Here is a 12439-nt window from a genome sequence, read left to right on the forward strand (position 1 = left end):
CACCGCATCACCCTCCGTGCAGCGAACCTGCCTCCCTGCCCCTTCCCAGCTCTGCCACCTTCATCGGTGGCACGACGGCTCTTGGAGGGGGGGGGATGTGGGGGGCAAATGGTTGATTTTCCTGATGGCTGCTGCTCTTCACAGTTGTTCAACTCCAGCTGCGGGGCCCAAACCCGCCTTCCCTCGCTCCGCTCCCTGGCGTTTCTCCCTGCTGGCCTCCTAGCGCCATTTTCCTTGCTGGAGGAGCCTGGGGTTTTTTTGGCTGTGGTGTGAGAGCCAGGGGGGGCCCTGAGCTGGTTTCCAGCCCAACTTTGAAGGGTCCTCCCCTCTGCCCCCTCCACCGCCTTCTTTCTCTCCCCGCCTTTCCACTGGGAGCCCTGCAGGCAGGGTCCTGCTGGTACCAGCTCGTGGTCCCTTCTGTGGACCCTTGTGGTCCCTCCTGTGTCACCGTGCACCATCCGTAGAGTTTTCTGCTGCCAAAATCAAGAGCAATCTTATTCGAGCACCTGGGGACGGAGGGGAGGAGGAGGAGGATGCCTCCGAGGGAGTGATATTTATAGCGCTGCTGCTCTTCCTATGTCTGGAGCGGGTGGCTGCCAGGAACGTCCAATTTACAGCTGATAAGCACGAAAAGCAGCACTTATTTAGCTGATTAGCGCCGTAATTGCTGATTGCCTTGGCAGCCTTTTCCTGAGGGTGAGTGCCTGCTTTACTTGGGCTCCGATTTGGTGCCACCACCGAGCCCCGTGGACCTGCTGGAGCATTCAACGTGCTGGCACAGGCAACTGGGATGTGCGAGCCTGCCCTGTGCTCCCCTCTCCAGTTGTTGGAGTTTTCTGTGCTGCTGCAAGCTACCTATCCTTCTCCTCGTTCCTCCTGCTCAGCAGGACCATGTCCTACAGCACTGGGAGGAACGGGCTGCCATCACGGCCACTGTTAAGAAAAAAACCCCAAAACCAAAACCCATCTCAGACACCAGCAACGTGGCCAAAAAGGTCCAGTTGATTAGCGCCGTAATTGCTGATTGCCTTGGCAGCCTTTTCCTGAGGGTGAGTGCCTGCTTTACTTGGGCTCCGATTTGGTGCCACCACCGAGCCCCGTGGACCTGCTGGAGCATTCAACGTCCTGGCACCGGCAACTGGGATGTGCTCCCCTCTCCAGTTGTTGGAGTTTTCTGTGCTGCTGCAAGCTACCTATCCTTCTCCTCGTTCCTCCTGCTCAGCAGGACCATGTCCTACAGCACTGGGAGGAACGGGCTGCCATCACGGCCACTGTTAAGAAAAAAACCCCAAAACCAAAACCCATCTCAGACACCAGCAACGTGGCCAAAAAGGTCCAGTTCGATGTCTGGATTTTATGGGGTAAGTTTTGGGGGTTGCGGGGCAGCATCTCCCTTTGCCTGTGGATGCTGTCTGGAGGGTGCTGGGGAAAGATGTAGGAATTGTGGGGTCCCCGTGCCTCACGCGGGGTCCTTTCTTGTGATCCTCCTTTGCCACGTCGGAGTCCCAGGAGTGCTGGTCCCCGTTCCTCCATTTCCGTTGCTCGGCGGAGCTGTGATCTTTCTGGCAATGACACCGCAGCGTGCCAGATGTGTGCTGGCTTCTGCTGGAACATGTGGTTGAAATGCTAGCGGAGGAAATATTTGCTGAGTCAACTTTTCTTTAAAGCTTAAAAAAAAAAAAAAAACCAAAACCAACCCCAAAAAGGTCTGTTTTCTTCTTCTGGAAGCACCTCCGTGTCCTGTGTTGAGCTGTGTGTTTCTGTACGGCAGTGCATTTCTCGTGCTCGCTAGCAAGGCTGTTCTGAAAGAAGAGAATCCCCGAAAACGGGAACGATCAGCTAGGATCTGAGAATTTTCCCTGGGTTGAAAAGGTCCCAAATAAATTTCCAATAGTACAACTTGGGTGACTTTTGCTCTTTTAAGCTGAACTTGCCATCTGTTTTCTGGCAGCTCCGAATCTCTGCAGCCAGACCAAGTACTGTGATAGTTTATCTAAGCGAGCATCTCTTCAGCTGCCGAAAAGCTGTGCTGCTCAGCACATTTCTGGGCTGTTTCGGGGCAAAGCAGTGATGAGCCAATACTATTCTTTTCTTATAAAGCACGTGATCCCCCTTTCGGGACCTGGCTGTGCTCAGCGGTGCTCGGGTCAGGCTGTAACTCCAATGAGGAACTTCAACGGCACGGTGACTCCATCCATAGTCATGGCCTTAGGCACTTCTTTGTCCGCACAGTGGGTCCTGCACCACTGAGAACTGGTGCAAACCGGCGGGATGTCATGTTCTGCAGCCTTTAAAGAGGTCCTCTGGTCTCTTAATTGATCTGGGATGAGACCAGCTTCTACAGGCAGGGGGGTGGCTGTTTGAACTGCAGCAAGCACCTGTGTTTAGCTGCGCGCCGGGTGATGAATGCTCTTGCTGATGGGAGAACGTTCCCTCCCCATCTGCTGAAGGCCTCTTGCTCAAGAGAGGTGGGCGGGTAGCACCACCCGTCTGCATGTTGCTCAGATGGATAGAATCATAGAATGGTTAGAGTTGGAAGGGACCTTAAAGATCATCAAGCTCCAACCCCCCTGCCCTGGGCAGGGACACCTCCCACCAGACCAGGTTGCTCCAAGCCCCATCCAGCCTGGCCTTGAACCCCTCCAGGGATGGGGCAGCCACAGCTTCTCTGGGCAACCTCTTCCAGTGCCTCACCACCCTCACAGCAAAGAATTTCTTCCTAAAATCTAAGCTAAATTTCCCCTCTTCCAATTTAAAACCGTTTCCCCTTGTCCTGTCACTGCACTCCCTGACAAAGAGTCCCTCCCCAGCTCTCCTGGAGCTCCCTTCAGATATTGGAAGGCTGCTCTAAGGTCTCCCCGGAGCCTTCTCTTCTCCAGCCTGAACAACCCCAGCTCTCTCAGCCTGTCCTCACAGCAGAGGTGCTCCATCCCTCTGATCATCTTCGTGGCCCTCCGCTGGACCTGTTCCAACAGGTCCATGTCTTACCGGTGCTGAGGACTCCAGATCTGGACACAGAGCTCCAGGTGGGGTCTCAGGAGCGCAGAGCAGAGGGGTAGAATCCCCTCCCTGGCCCTGCTGGCCACACTTCTCTTGATGCAGCCCAGGATGGGGTTGGCTTTCTGGGCTGCCAGCGTGCACTGCGGGCTCATGGTGAGCTTCTCATCCATGAGCATCCCCAGGTCCTTCTCCTCAGGGCTGCTCTCCAGCTGTTCTCTGCCCAACCTGTACTTGTGACTGGGGTTGCCACGTCCCAGGTGCAGGACCCTGCACTTGGGCTGGTTGAACTTGACACGATTCATACGAGCCCACCTCCCCAGCCGACTGGTTGAACTTCACACGATTCATACGAGCCCACCTCCCCAGCCTGTCCAGGTCCCTCTGGATGGCATCCCTTCCCTCCAGCGTGTCGACCACGCCAGTGAGCTTGGTGCTGTCAGCAAACTTGCTGAGGGTGCACTCTATCCCACTATCCATGTCTCCAACAAAGATGTTGAACAGCACTGGTCCCAGTACCAACCCCTGAGGAGCACCACTCGTCACTGGCCACCAATTGGACATTGAGCCGTTGACCACAACGAGACCGATAGGTCTCGTCTTGTTTGACCAAAGGCCGGTCCATGTTGCATCCAAGCAGACGGGCGGCACGTGTCCTGGGAGGGCAGGTTGTGCTTTCTCCAAAGGCCACGGAGCCTGGGACAGAGGGAAGAAGGTAGGAAAGCGGTGGGAAGGGAAGAGTCTGTCTTTGGGGCAGTGAGCGGGAACGCAAGGGTCAGTCTGGCTGTAAGCGATAAGGCACTTAAAAAAGATCTGAAGGCTGTGAGGCCTGGTTACAGGTATTTACTGGGGTAACTTTACACTAATATTTTTCTTCCCTTCATTGCAATTCGTCTGCTATTTGAGCTGCAAAGATCAAAGCTGTCTTCCAGCAAGCACACGTGGACTTAAGTAAATAGCTGGACCTACACCTCTCTCCAGTGAATAAACACTCTTTCCTTTCTGAACATTTTCAAGCGTAGCTCTCAGGCCTGGAATGCAAAATATTTCGCATTAGCAGTGGGTGTTTCCACCGCTTTCGATATTTGGGAACTGGGAACAAATGCTTATTTAGGAGCGGACGGACCTGGGTACAAACGTGCTCTTTGTGAAGGCAGTTGCTGCTGCGGTGTTTGCAGGGAAATTCCCCTGGGATGGGAGGACATGCGATTGTTTGTCCGGACCCCAAGGAACAGGTCTCGTTCTCCCAACGTGAGTGGTGGCCTCGTGGGCTGGGACAGGCAGCTCTTTGGGGGCCTGGAAGGCGGCGGGGCTGACATGATGCTTGGCAGATGCACAGGAACCGTTCTCCTTTACGAGGATTTAAGTCACGTGGGCCATTAATGTTGGGTTCGAGGGGGTTCGCAGGAACTGCAGACCAGCACACGTGGATTTTGCTGCGTAAGTGAAAGAGGGAGCTGTACCACATCACCTCCCCGGGCCCCCAGGTGAATGTCTTCAGCATGGCGATACCTCCTGGAGAAGGCTGGTTGTGCCTGTGGTGACAGAAGGGCAAGTGGGGTGTCTTTTACCTTTGTAAGGAATCAGCCATGTCTTGGGGGAGAAGGGGAAGGCAGATGGAGAAATGCCAATTTGATAATTGTAATGTGTTGCTTCTTGGGCGTCAGGGTGCATTTCGGCATGGCAGAGGTGCTGTGCTGGGTGGCCCGTTCCCATGTCCTGCTTTTTGCCTGGAGAATGTTGGGAGGTGTCACCCAAGAGCTGCTTGTAAATGCCTTTTGTCTGCTAGAAGAGCAGATGTCACGTCACGCGGTGGGGTTAAAGGGCTGTGCTGTGAACGTGGCGTACCTGGTGTGCCAGCTTGCCTGGAAGAAGCAATCCCACCGCTGGTCATGGAAGGGTTTGTTCTCTGAGGTGTTCTCAGGGATGCTGCAGGTTTTCAGGCTTTCTGTGTGGCTGCCTGCTGGAGCAGGGGCTGTTCCCTGGGCTTTGGCGTAGTTGGGAGACTCTGCAGGTGGCTCATGTCTCTTGTTCCCAACGTCCTTGTGAGCTTTCAGCAGTCCAGGTCCCTTGTGCACCTCTTGCATTTTAGGGAGGACGTTCAGAGGGAGTTTGAGTAAGGTGGGGGACCCCAGGGTCTTCCAGAAGCTGTTTGCTCACTTCCTAATGCCAAAGCTATTGAACCACAGCATAGGAAAGCAGAACATGGCTTTTAGATTCTGGAGGATGTCGCTTCCATCTGCTCCATCCTACCCAGCCCTGTCAGGATCTGCTGTGCTGGTTGTGTAGATGAGCTGTCAGCTCTCCCTTTGTCTCTCCTCTTCCTCGCCTCTCTCTGGGGAAACTCACCCTGCGTTGCTGTTGGGTGCTCAGTGAGAGACTAGTGTCTCCCATCACCTCTCAAGTCCCTTGGGTGCTCCGTGAGGGACTAGTGTCTCCCATCACCTCTCAAGTCCCAGGGTACCAGCAAATCCACCTTGCGTTATGATGGGAACTGTTGCTGTTGGTTTAGACTGGGCACCTTATGTCCCTAAACAAAAAAAAAAGGGCCAGACTGAAGGATCACCATGAGGAAGACCATCTCCTGTGCCTTCTGAAGGTACCACCGTGCAGGCAGTGGGAAGGAAGAAAGGCTTGCAAAGCATGTCTTCATGCAGACTTTGGTGGGCTTGGGAACTGGACTGGAGCGCGACGGAGGCTTTGCAGGATGCAACTGGAAGAATAGTTGTCTGGGGTTTCTTCTGGATATTCCCCTTCATGGGAGACAGGCACAGGCTGGTTGTAGTGAAGCTCCTGGGGGGCTCTTGAGGTTGGAGGTGCATCTCTCCGGGTCGAGGCTGTATGTCTGGGTCTGGGTGCTGCTTGAATTCAGGTTGAAGAGAGTCCTTCCAACATTTCCTTTTGCCTCTGCCTGCTTTGGCACATCACAACACGGTGAGGATGAACCCATGTCACCCTGTCCGGGCAGGGACTCCATTTCAGGTCATTCCTTTGTTCTGGGGAATTACTTGGCAGCGAGCGCTGCTCTCCCGTGTTTACCTGTGTCTCCTTTTAATCTGTGCAGCCCCTGCCGAGTAGCTGTGGAAGATCTTCAAGCCAAACACAAGTGGTCTTTGTTTCAAAGCATCAATTTGTGTTGGCAGCCAGGTCTGCAGCGCATGTGCTTTTCATTGACTGCTGCTCCGACTCCGTTCCTCGCTCTCGCCAGCTCTTTTTTTTTTTTTTTTTTTTAGATTTAATACAAAAATGTTTTTCCTGAGCTTAAAAGGCTGAGCCGTACAGTACTTCTAGTCTTAATTTAAGTCTTGCCTTTTTTCTGGGGGGGGAAGCAACCTCTGTCTGTGCACGGAACAGACTGCTTTCCTCTCCTCTGAGAGGTAACTAATACGTGCTGTCTGATCAGCAGAGAGAGAGGCGAGGGGGACTTCAGAGTGGTTTCCAAGCTTCTGAAAGCCTCGTCTGTGAGCCTGGGATGCGGAGCTTCAGTGTGCCGGCCCAGCTCGGGCCATTCCTGAGCCTGCTTGTCTCCGAGGGCTTTGGGAAGGTTGATGGGTAGGTGCTTTTGTTGATACTCTTTGCCGATTGTTATCGCCTGGGGCTGCTCCTTTGGTTTAGGTCAGCTTTCAAAAACATCTATCCTTCATTTTCCAGTTTTGACCCTCCAAAGTTGTTCTGCAAGGAACGCTCTGGAAAGCGCATTTTAATCCTTACAAATATTAGGTGACATCCAGGACAGAGAAGGCAGAGAGGAACCTGATGAAATTCAACAAAGGCAAGTGTAGGGTGCTGCACCTGGGGAGGAATAACCCCCTGTACCAGGACAGGTTGGGGGTGACCTGCTGGAGAGCAGCTCTGAGGAGAAAGACCTGGGAGTTCTGGTGGACAACAGGATGCCCATGAGCCAGCAATGGGCCCTGGTGGCCAAGAAGGCCATTGGCATCCTGGGGGGCATCAGGAAGAGTGTGACCAGCAGGTGGAGGGAGGTCATCCTGCCCCTCTGCTCTGCCCTGGGGAGGCCCCATCTGGAGCACTGGGTCCAGTTCTGGGCTCCCCAGTTCCAGAAGGACAGGGAACTGCTGGAGAGGGTGCAACAAAGGGCTACAGAGATGATGAGGGGCCTGGAGCATCTCCCTTGCCAGGAGAGGCTGAGGGACTTGAGGCTTTTTAGTCTGGAGAAGAGAAGGCTGAGGGGGGATCTGATCAATGCCTATAAATACCTAAAGGGAGTGTATCAGGAGGACAGGGATGGTCTTTTTTCAGTGGTGCCCAGGGACAGGACAAGAGGAAACGGGCACCAACTGGAATAGAAGAAGTTCCACCTAAAGATGAGGAGGAACTTCTTTCCTGTGAGGGTGGCAGAGCCCTGGCAGAGGCTGCCCAGGGAGGTGGTGGAGTCTCCTTCTCTGGAGACATTCAAACCCCACCTGGACACGTTCCTGTGCAACCTGCTCTGGGTAGACCTGCTTTGGCAGGGGTTTGGACTGGATGATCTCCAGAGGTCCCTTCCAACCCCATGTGATTCTGTGACACTGCTTAAAATGTTCCCATTGATAATGAACAGATGGATGCTGAGGTGTGCAGATGCCCTAGAGAGCAGAAATGAAAACTAGCCAAATCCAACCGCAGGAGAATTCAGACTGGGACTTGCCAGGGTGGGACGTTGCAGTGATGAGGAGTACTCCTGAACTCCCTGTCCCCTTCACAGTGGTGCACACAAATTGTGTGTCTGAAGAGGAGGCCTGTCTGTTTTTTAACGGATGACTCCATCCTGTGAGATGGAGCTTGCTGGTGGGATACCAACGGCTTGTCTTCTCCTCTTGAAATTAAGCTCTCGTTTGAATGGAGCAGGCGGGATGTTTGGCATTTGTGGAGCGGGCTGCGCGCGAGGCCCCTGAGCGTGTGTAACTTGAATCCACCACTGTCAGATGGTCAGGACCTCTGTGAGGTTGGGGTGCCTTGGAGTGGTGTTCATATTGCGCAGGATGATGAATGAGGAAAACCGATACACGAGCAGATTCCTCTCCGGAGAGTAGGGCAACATGTTGGATTTTGGGTGGACGAACCCTCTCGCTTTGGAAAGCGAGGTGCTGCAGGCTGGGAGAAGCACACAGCATTGTTGCCTACATTGGGGGCTGGTGTGGGAAAGGGGCCAGGGTTTAAAGTGAGTGATTATTACAAGTTTACTTCTATTTCAGCTCCTGGTTCCTAGATGACCTCTGTCGTGGAGGACTGAAGTGTCCGCCTTGGGGGCTGGTGTGGGAAAGGGCCCGGGGTTTAAAGTGAGTGATTATTACAAGTTTACTTCTATTTCAGCTCCTGGTTCCTAGATGACCTCTGTCGTGGAGGACTGAAGTGTCCCTGAGTGTCTTGCACTCAGACCTCGGTGCTAGCGGCAGGTATTTGTTTTCAGGGTAGCTCTAAGGTGACAAGGCTTTATAACTTTCCCTCCCCTGCCATGCTGGTGTGAGATGAGGTTTGTCTTGACGTCGGGATTTTATGCCTGGGTGCAGCTCGGGCTGCCCTGAAAAAGCAGCCAAGGCAGCGCCCTGCTGCCGTCAGTCCGGGCACGCTGGTGAGCTGGCTCTGTCCTCCGTCACCTCGAGCCAGAGGGCTTTGTCCCCAGAGCTGTGGCATGGAGAGGCCAAGCCCCGTTCAAGCTTATGTGCCTCCGGGCAGCTCTTTGTGGGGTTGTCCTCGCGTCGAACGTGATGCTGGTGCAAGATAGGCACGGTATTGCTTAAGACCAACTATATATGCTCTGCTGGTTATGGTCGCTCATTGGGCTGTTGAGGAGCACCAAACAAGCCTTTGATTCTGAACCATGTGGCGGCTCTCCACATGCTTGAAAGCAGGACAAGCCTTGGGTTGCAAGGGCCGTTATGGCTCTCCAGGCACTGGGAAGGTTTGCGTGGCACGGAGCTGCTCCGTGGTACTGGCTCGCTTGAAGTCGCTGTGGCAGCGCCTGTGTCGGCGGGAAGCTTTCACGGGAGAAAAAGTTACAGTTTTTGTCTTTCCCAGCAAAGACAAGATCAGAGAAGATGAAACCAGACAGTCTTGTAGGGTGCCACACAGGGCGGTGCATCCAGCTCTCCCAAACCACCCGTGGAAGCAGAGGTGGGTTTGTGCTGCTGAGGATGAGTCGTTCAGTTGCCTCTGCATCTTCCCTGGCGAGGGGGCTGATGTTGAAAGTCTCCTCCAGCAGTTGGCAAATTGTGCAAATCATCTCAGACCAAAGAAAACAGAGCTTCCTGTGCTTTACTCTTCACCACCTTTGTTCCTGTGTGTCCCCCCCACCATGCTGCCTGCTGTGAGCCTGAGAGAAGTATGAGAGCATCTGGCAGGTGCTATGGCCAGTTCCTGAGCTGAGCCTCCTTCGGTGGCAGTGAGATGGTTAGATGTCAGCCGAGTGTCTTGAGATCACCCTTTCCTCCAGCCAGGTTTGAGCAGGCATTTATCCACCATATTCCAAGCAAAAGCCGAGCTGTGGAGTGGGCACGTGTGATTTTTTTCCCTGCTGAGTCAGCTCTCTCCTTGCCCATTGCAGCCTTCAGATGCATAAGTGGAGGAGCTGCTTGCTGGGACCTCACCCAGGGCAGCACCACTGACCCCTCTGCCCTGGTCCTGCCTCTGTCTTGCTGCCCCGTTGCTCTGGCCCAGGTGCAGCTATTCCTTTTCCAGACGTGCCTCCTGTTTCCCTTCTTGCTGGTTCCTCTTCTGTATCCAGACCCTGCCATGGCACGCTGTGCCTCTCCCCTTCTCAGGCTTTCGTGTTGCTCAGCTTCTCTCCAGTGCCTGGCTGTGAGCACTGCTGTTTTGCCAGGTGTGGCTGTGGCTTCCTCATCCTCTCTTGAGATTGTTCTTGCCTCCTTGGATCCAAACCTCCCCCCAGTTCACAGCAGGTGGTGAGAAATCAGAGCGGAGCTGGAGCATGGCTGCTGAGAAGTTCAGGTGGTTCTTGGAAATCAGAGCCTTTTTTTTTTTTGCCTCCTTGGATCCAAACCTCCCCCCAGTTCACAGCAGGTGGTGAGAAATCAGAGCGGAGCTGGAGCATGGCTGCTGAGAAGTTCAGGTGGTTCTTGGAAATCAGAGCCTTTTTTTTTTTGATAAGAATTCTTATTCGGCTGAGGAAAAATCTCAAAGCCACGTGGCCTGAAGCAGAAACCATTAATCTGAATGGTTAACGTTTTGGCAGGGCAGCGGGCACTCGGGAAACCAGAGTGTCGTGACATGCTTCAGTGTCACAGTTTGTTCCTGTGGCCTCGCTGGGATTTGGCCCTGCCTCTCACTGGCTGGAGATGCTCTCCTGGGTGGCTGGAGATGCTCTCCTGGGTGGCTTCTGTGCAGACAAAGACGTGCCCTGGGTTTGATGGGGCAATCCATTTTACTTGAATCGCTCCATCGAGCGGCCACAGCGAGCCACCAGGCACCTGCAGATATCTCAGCACAACTTCTTATTCTCCAGGACCTGGTTGTTGGGCGTCTGTTGCCACTGTTTGTGTGCTTCCTTGGCATTTCGGTGCTTAGGATGTCCTGGGGCTCTTCTCGCTGGTGGATTAGTCACTGCCCCAAAAGAATTATTTGTTCTCCAGATGCATTGGGAATCTGCTGTTCTGCCATTATGGAGAAAAGCACTTGTTTTTCAAGGAGATGTGGTTAGTATGAATTTCTGTCTCTGCGAGTCTGTTATACCTGAGATTTGCTTTAATTTGTCACTGGGGCTTTGCATTAGATCTATCTGTAGCAAGCATTCTGCCTAGTTATTGATTTGTAAAAGTATTCCGGAAAGTGCCCTGCTTGCACATTCTTCCCACTCAGTGACTTGTCTCCATTTTTAGCTGAGAGGTAATGCAGCGATGTCTCATAGAGTAGCTACCTTTTAATTAATATTGCATGAGCGGAGGAAATATTAGCTTCCCTGCCTACTTTCCTATTTTTGTGGCTTTTAATATAGATTCATAAATGGCTGTAATGAAAATAAACAAGGAGCTGTTCCTTTCTGTGCCCTCTGCTTTCAGAGGTGGTACTGCAGGTCGAGCCCCCCTCCCAGTGATGTTGCTTGTGAAATGGGGCTGGTCTTCACCTTTCCAGCAATGAAAAGAGAAAGGAGCTGGATGAAACCTCCAGACCTGTAGGGTGTAGTTGGAGACAGATATATGGGGAGTTGTGGATGATGCTTTGTAGCCAGGAGGAATGCAGTGCCACGTAGGCTGAAAATGGGTGTGCGACGCAGCATTAACTAGTGTCCCTGAAACACTCATGAGGGGTGACACAGAAATGATGTGAACCCAGGGGAAAGCCCTGGGCAACCTGCCCCTTCTCTGCAAGCTTCAGATGCAGGCAGAGCTCAAAACCCAACAGTGTGGAACCCATATAAATAGGGGAGGCACCAAGGCAGCTAGTGGAGCGAGGTCTGTTTCAGTTGTCTCCTCAACGCCTTTTGGCAGATCCACTTGTCTCTGGCACTGCTGGATGCGTGGGGCAATTTTTTAGCTTGCCAGCACTGTGGTGGCTGCTCGGAAAAGCTGGTCTGTGCTGTCAGAAGTGCCTTTCCTGGGAGCTTCTTCCCTTCCTATGGGAGGGGAGCAAACAAGTCAAACCTGCAGTAAACCCAAGTGGTGGAGCAGGATGCTCCAGAGACACGCTCACCTCCAGCTGGACCCACAGCAGCCTTGCTCTGTGGGGGGAGTATGGCTGCGGGGTTGTCCCCGATGTCGTGCTGGAGGTGGCATCCCCTTTTTCCTGGAAAGGTCAGAGCGGCTGGATGTGTAGGACATGCAGAGGGGGCTGCACAACTGCATCCCTGCAGCAGTTGCCACGTCACGGGTGTCCATTTCAAGCCCGTGGCACTGGACAAACCATCTCTCCCAGGATCTTCTGAGCTGTCTGGAGAGCTTAGCCAGCTGGATCTTCGTGGCAAATCCATCTGAGTCTCTACAGGCAGGATAACTTAAGGGAAACTTCACTGTAAATATACTGCTGTGACCTGGAGAGAGATTTAAAATATTTATCCCAGAGCAGGGCTTGGGAGATAAATAAGCTCCCTGTCTGCTTCCTAGCACGCAAAGCCCCAGGAGTGCAGCTGTCCCTTTGTCCCCAGCTCTCAGAGTCCTCCTCGGCGCTGGAGGATTGCTTAGGGGTGGGCTTGAAGTCCCTGTAGATAGTGTCAACGTATCGCTGGCGGTAAAATGGAGAGGAGGGACACGCCAAGGGTGTAGATGTGAGCTGCTGTCTGTGCCCTCTCTCCCTGCAGATGCCCCCCACATTTGCTGCCCATGCTCTGTCGCTCTCGGTGGTGTTTTGTGGAGCTTGCTGGTGAGCCATGTCTGGCTTGGGGGTCTGCCAGGGAAGGCTGTAACCCTCCCACGTGGCAAGATCTGCAGGATGTCCTGACCAAGCATCCCGAGAGCCCCAGCACGGGTTGGGGTGGCACTGGGGGGGGGGG

At 53.6% G+C, this 12439-nt stretch overlaps 1 protein-coding gene across 1 annotated transcript in view; it reads left to right on the forward strand.

Annotated features, from left to right (window-relative positions):
- The window catches only part of PTK7 (protein tyrosine kinase 7 (inactive)), a 45446-nt gene that overhangs the window by 390 nt on the left and 32617 nt on the right, over nucleotides 1–12439 (forward strand). The window lies entirely within an intron of this gene.

Source organism: Calidris pugnax, unplaced genomic scaffold, assembly GCF_001431845.1.
Source record: "Calidris pugnax isolate Ruff unplaced genomic scaffold, ASM143184v1 scaffold147, whole genome shotgun sequence".
Taxonomy (NCBI): domain Eukaryota; kingdom Metazoa; phylum Chordata; class Aves; order Charadriiformes; family Scolopacidae; genus Calidris; species Calidris pugnax.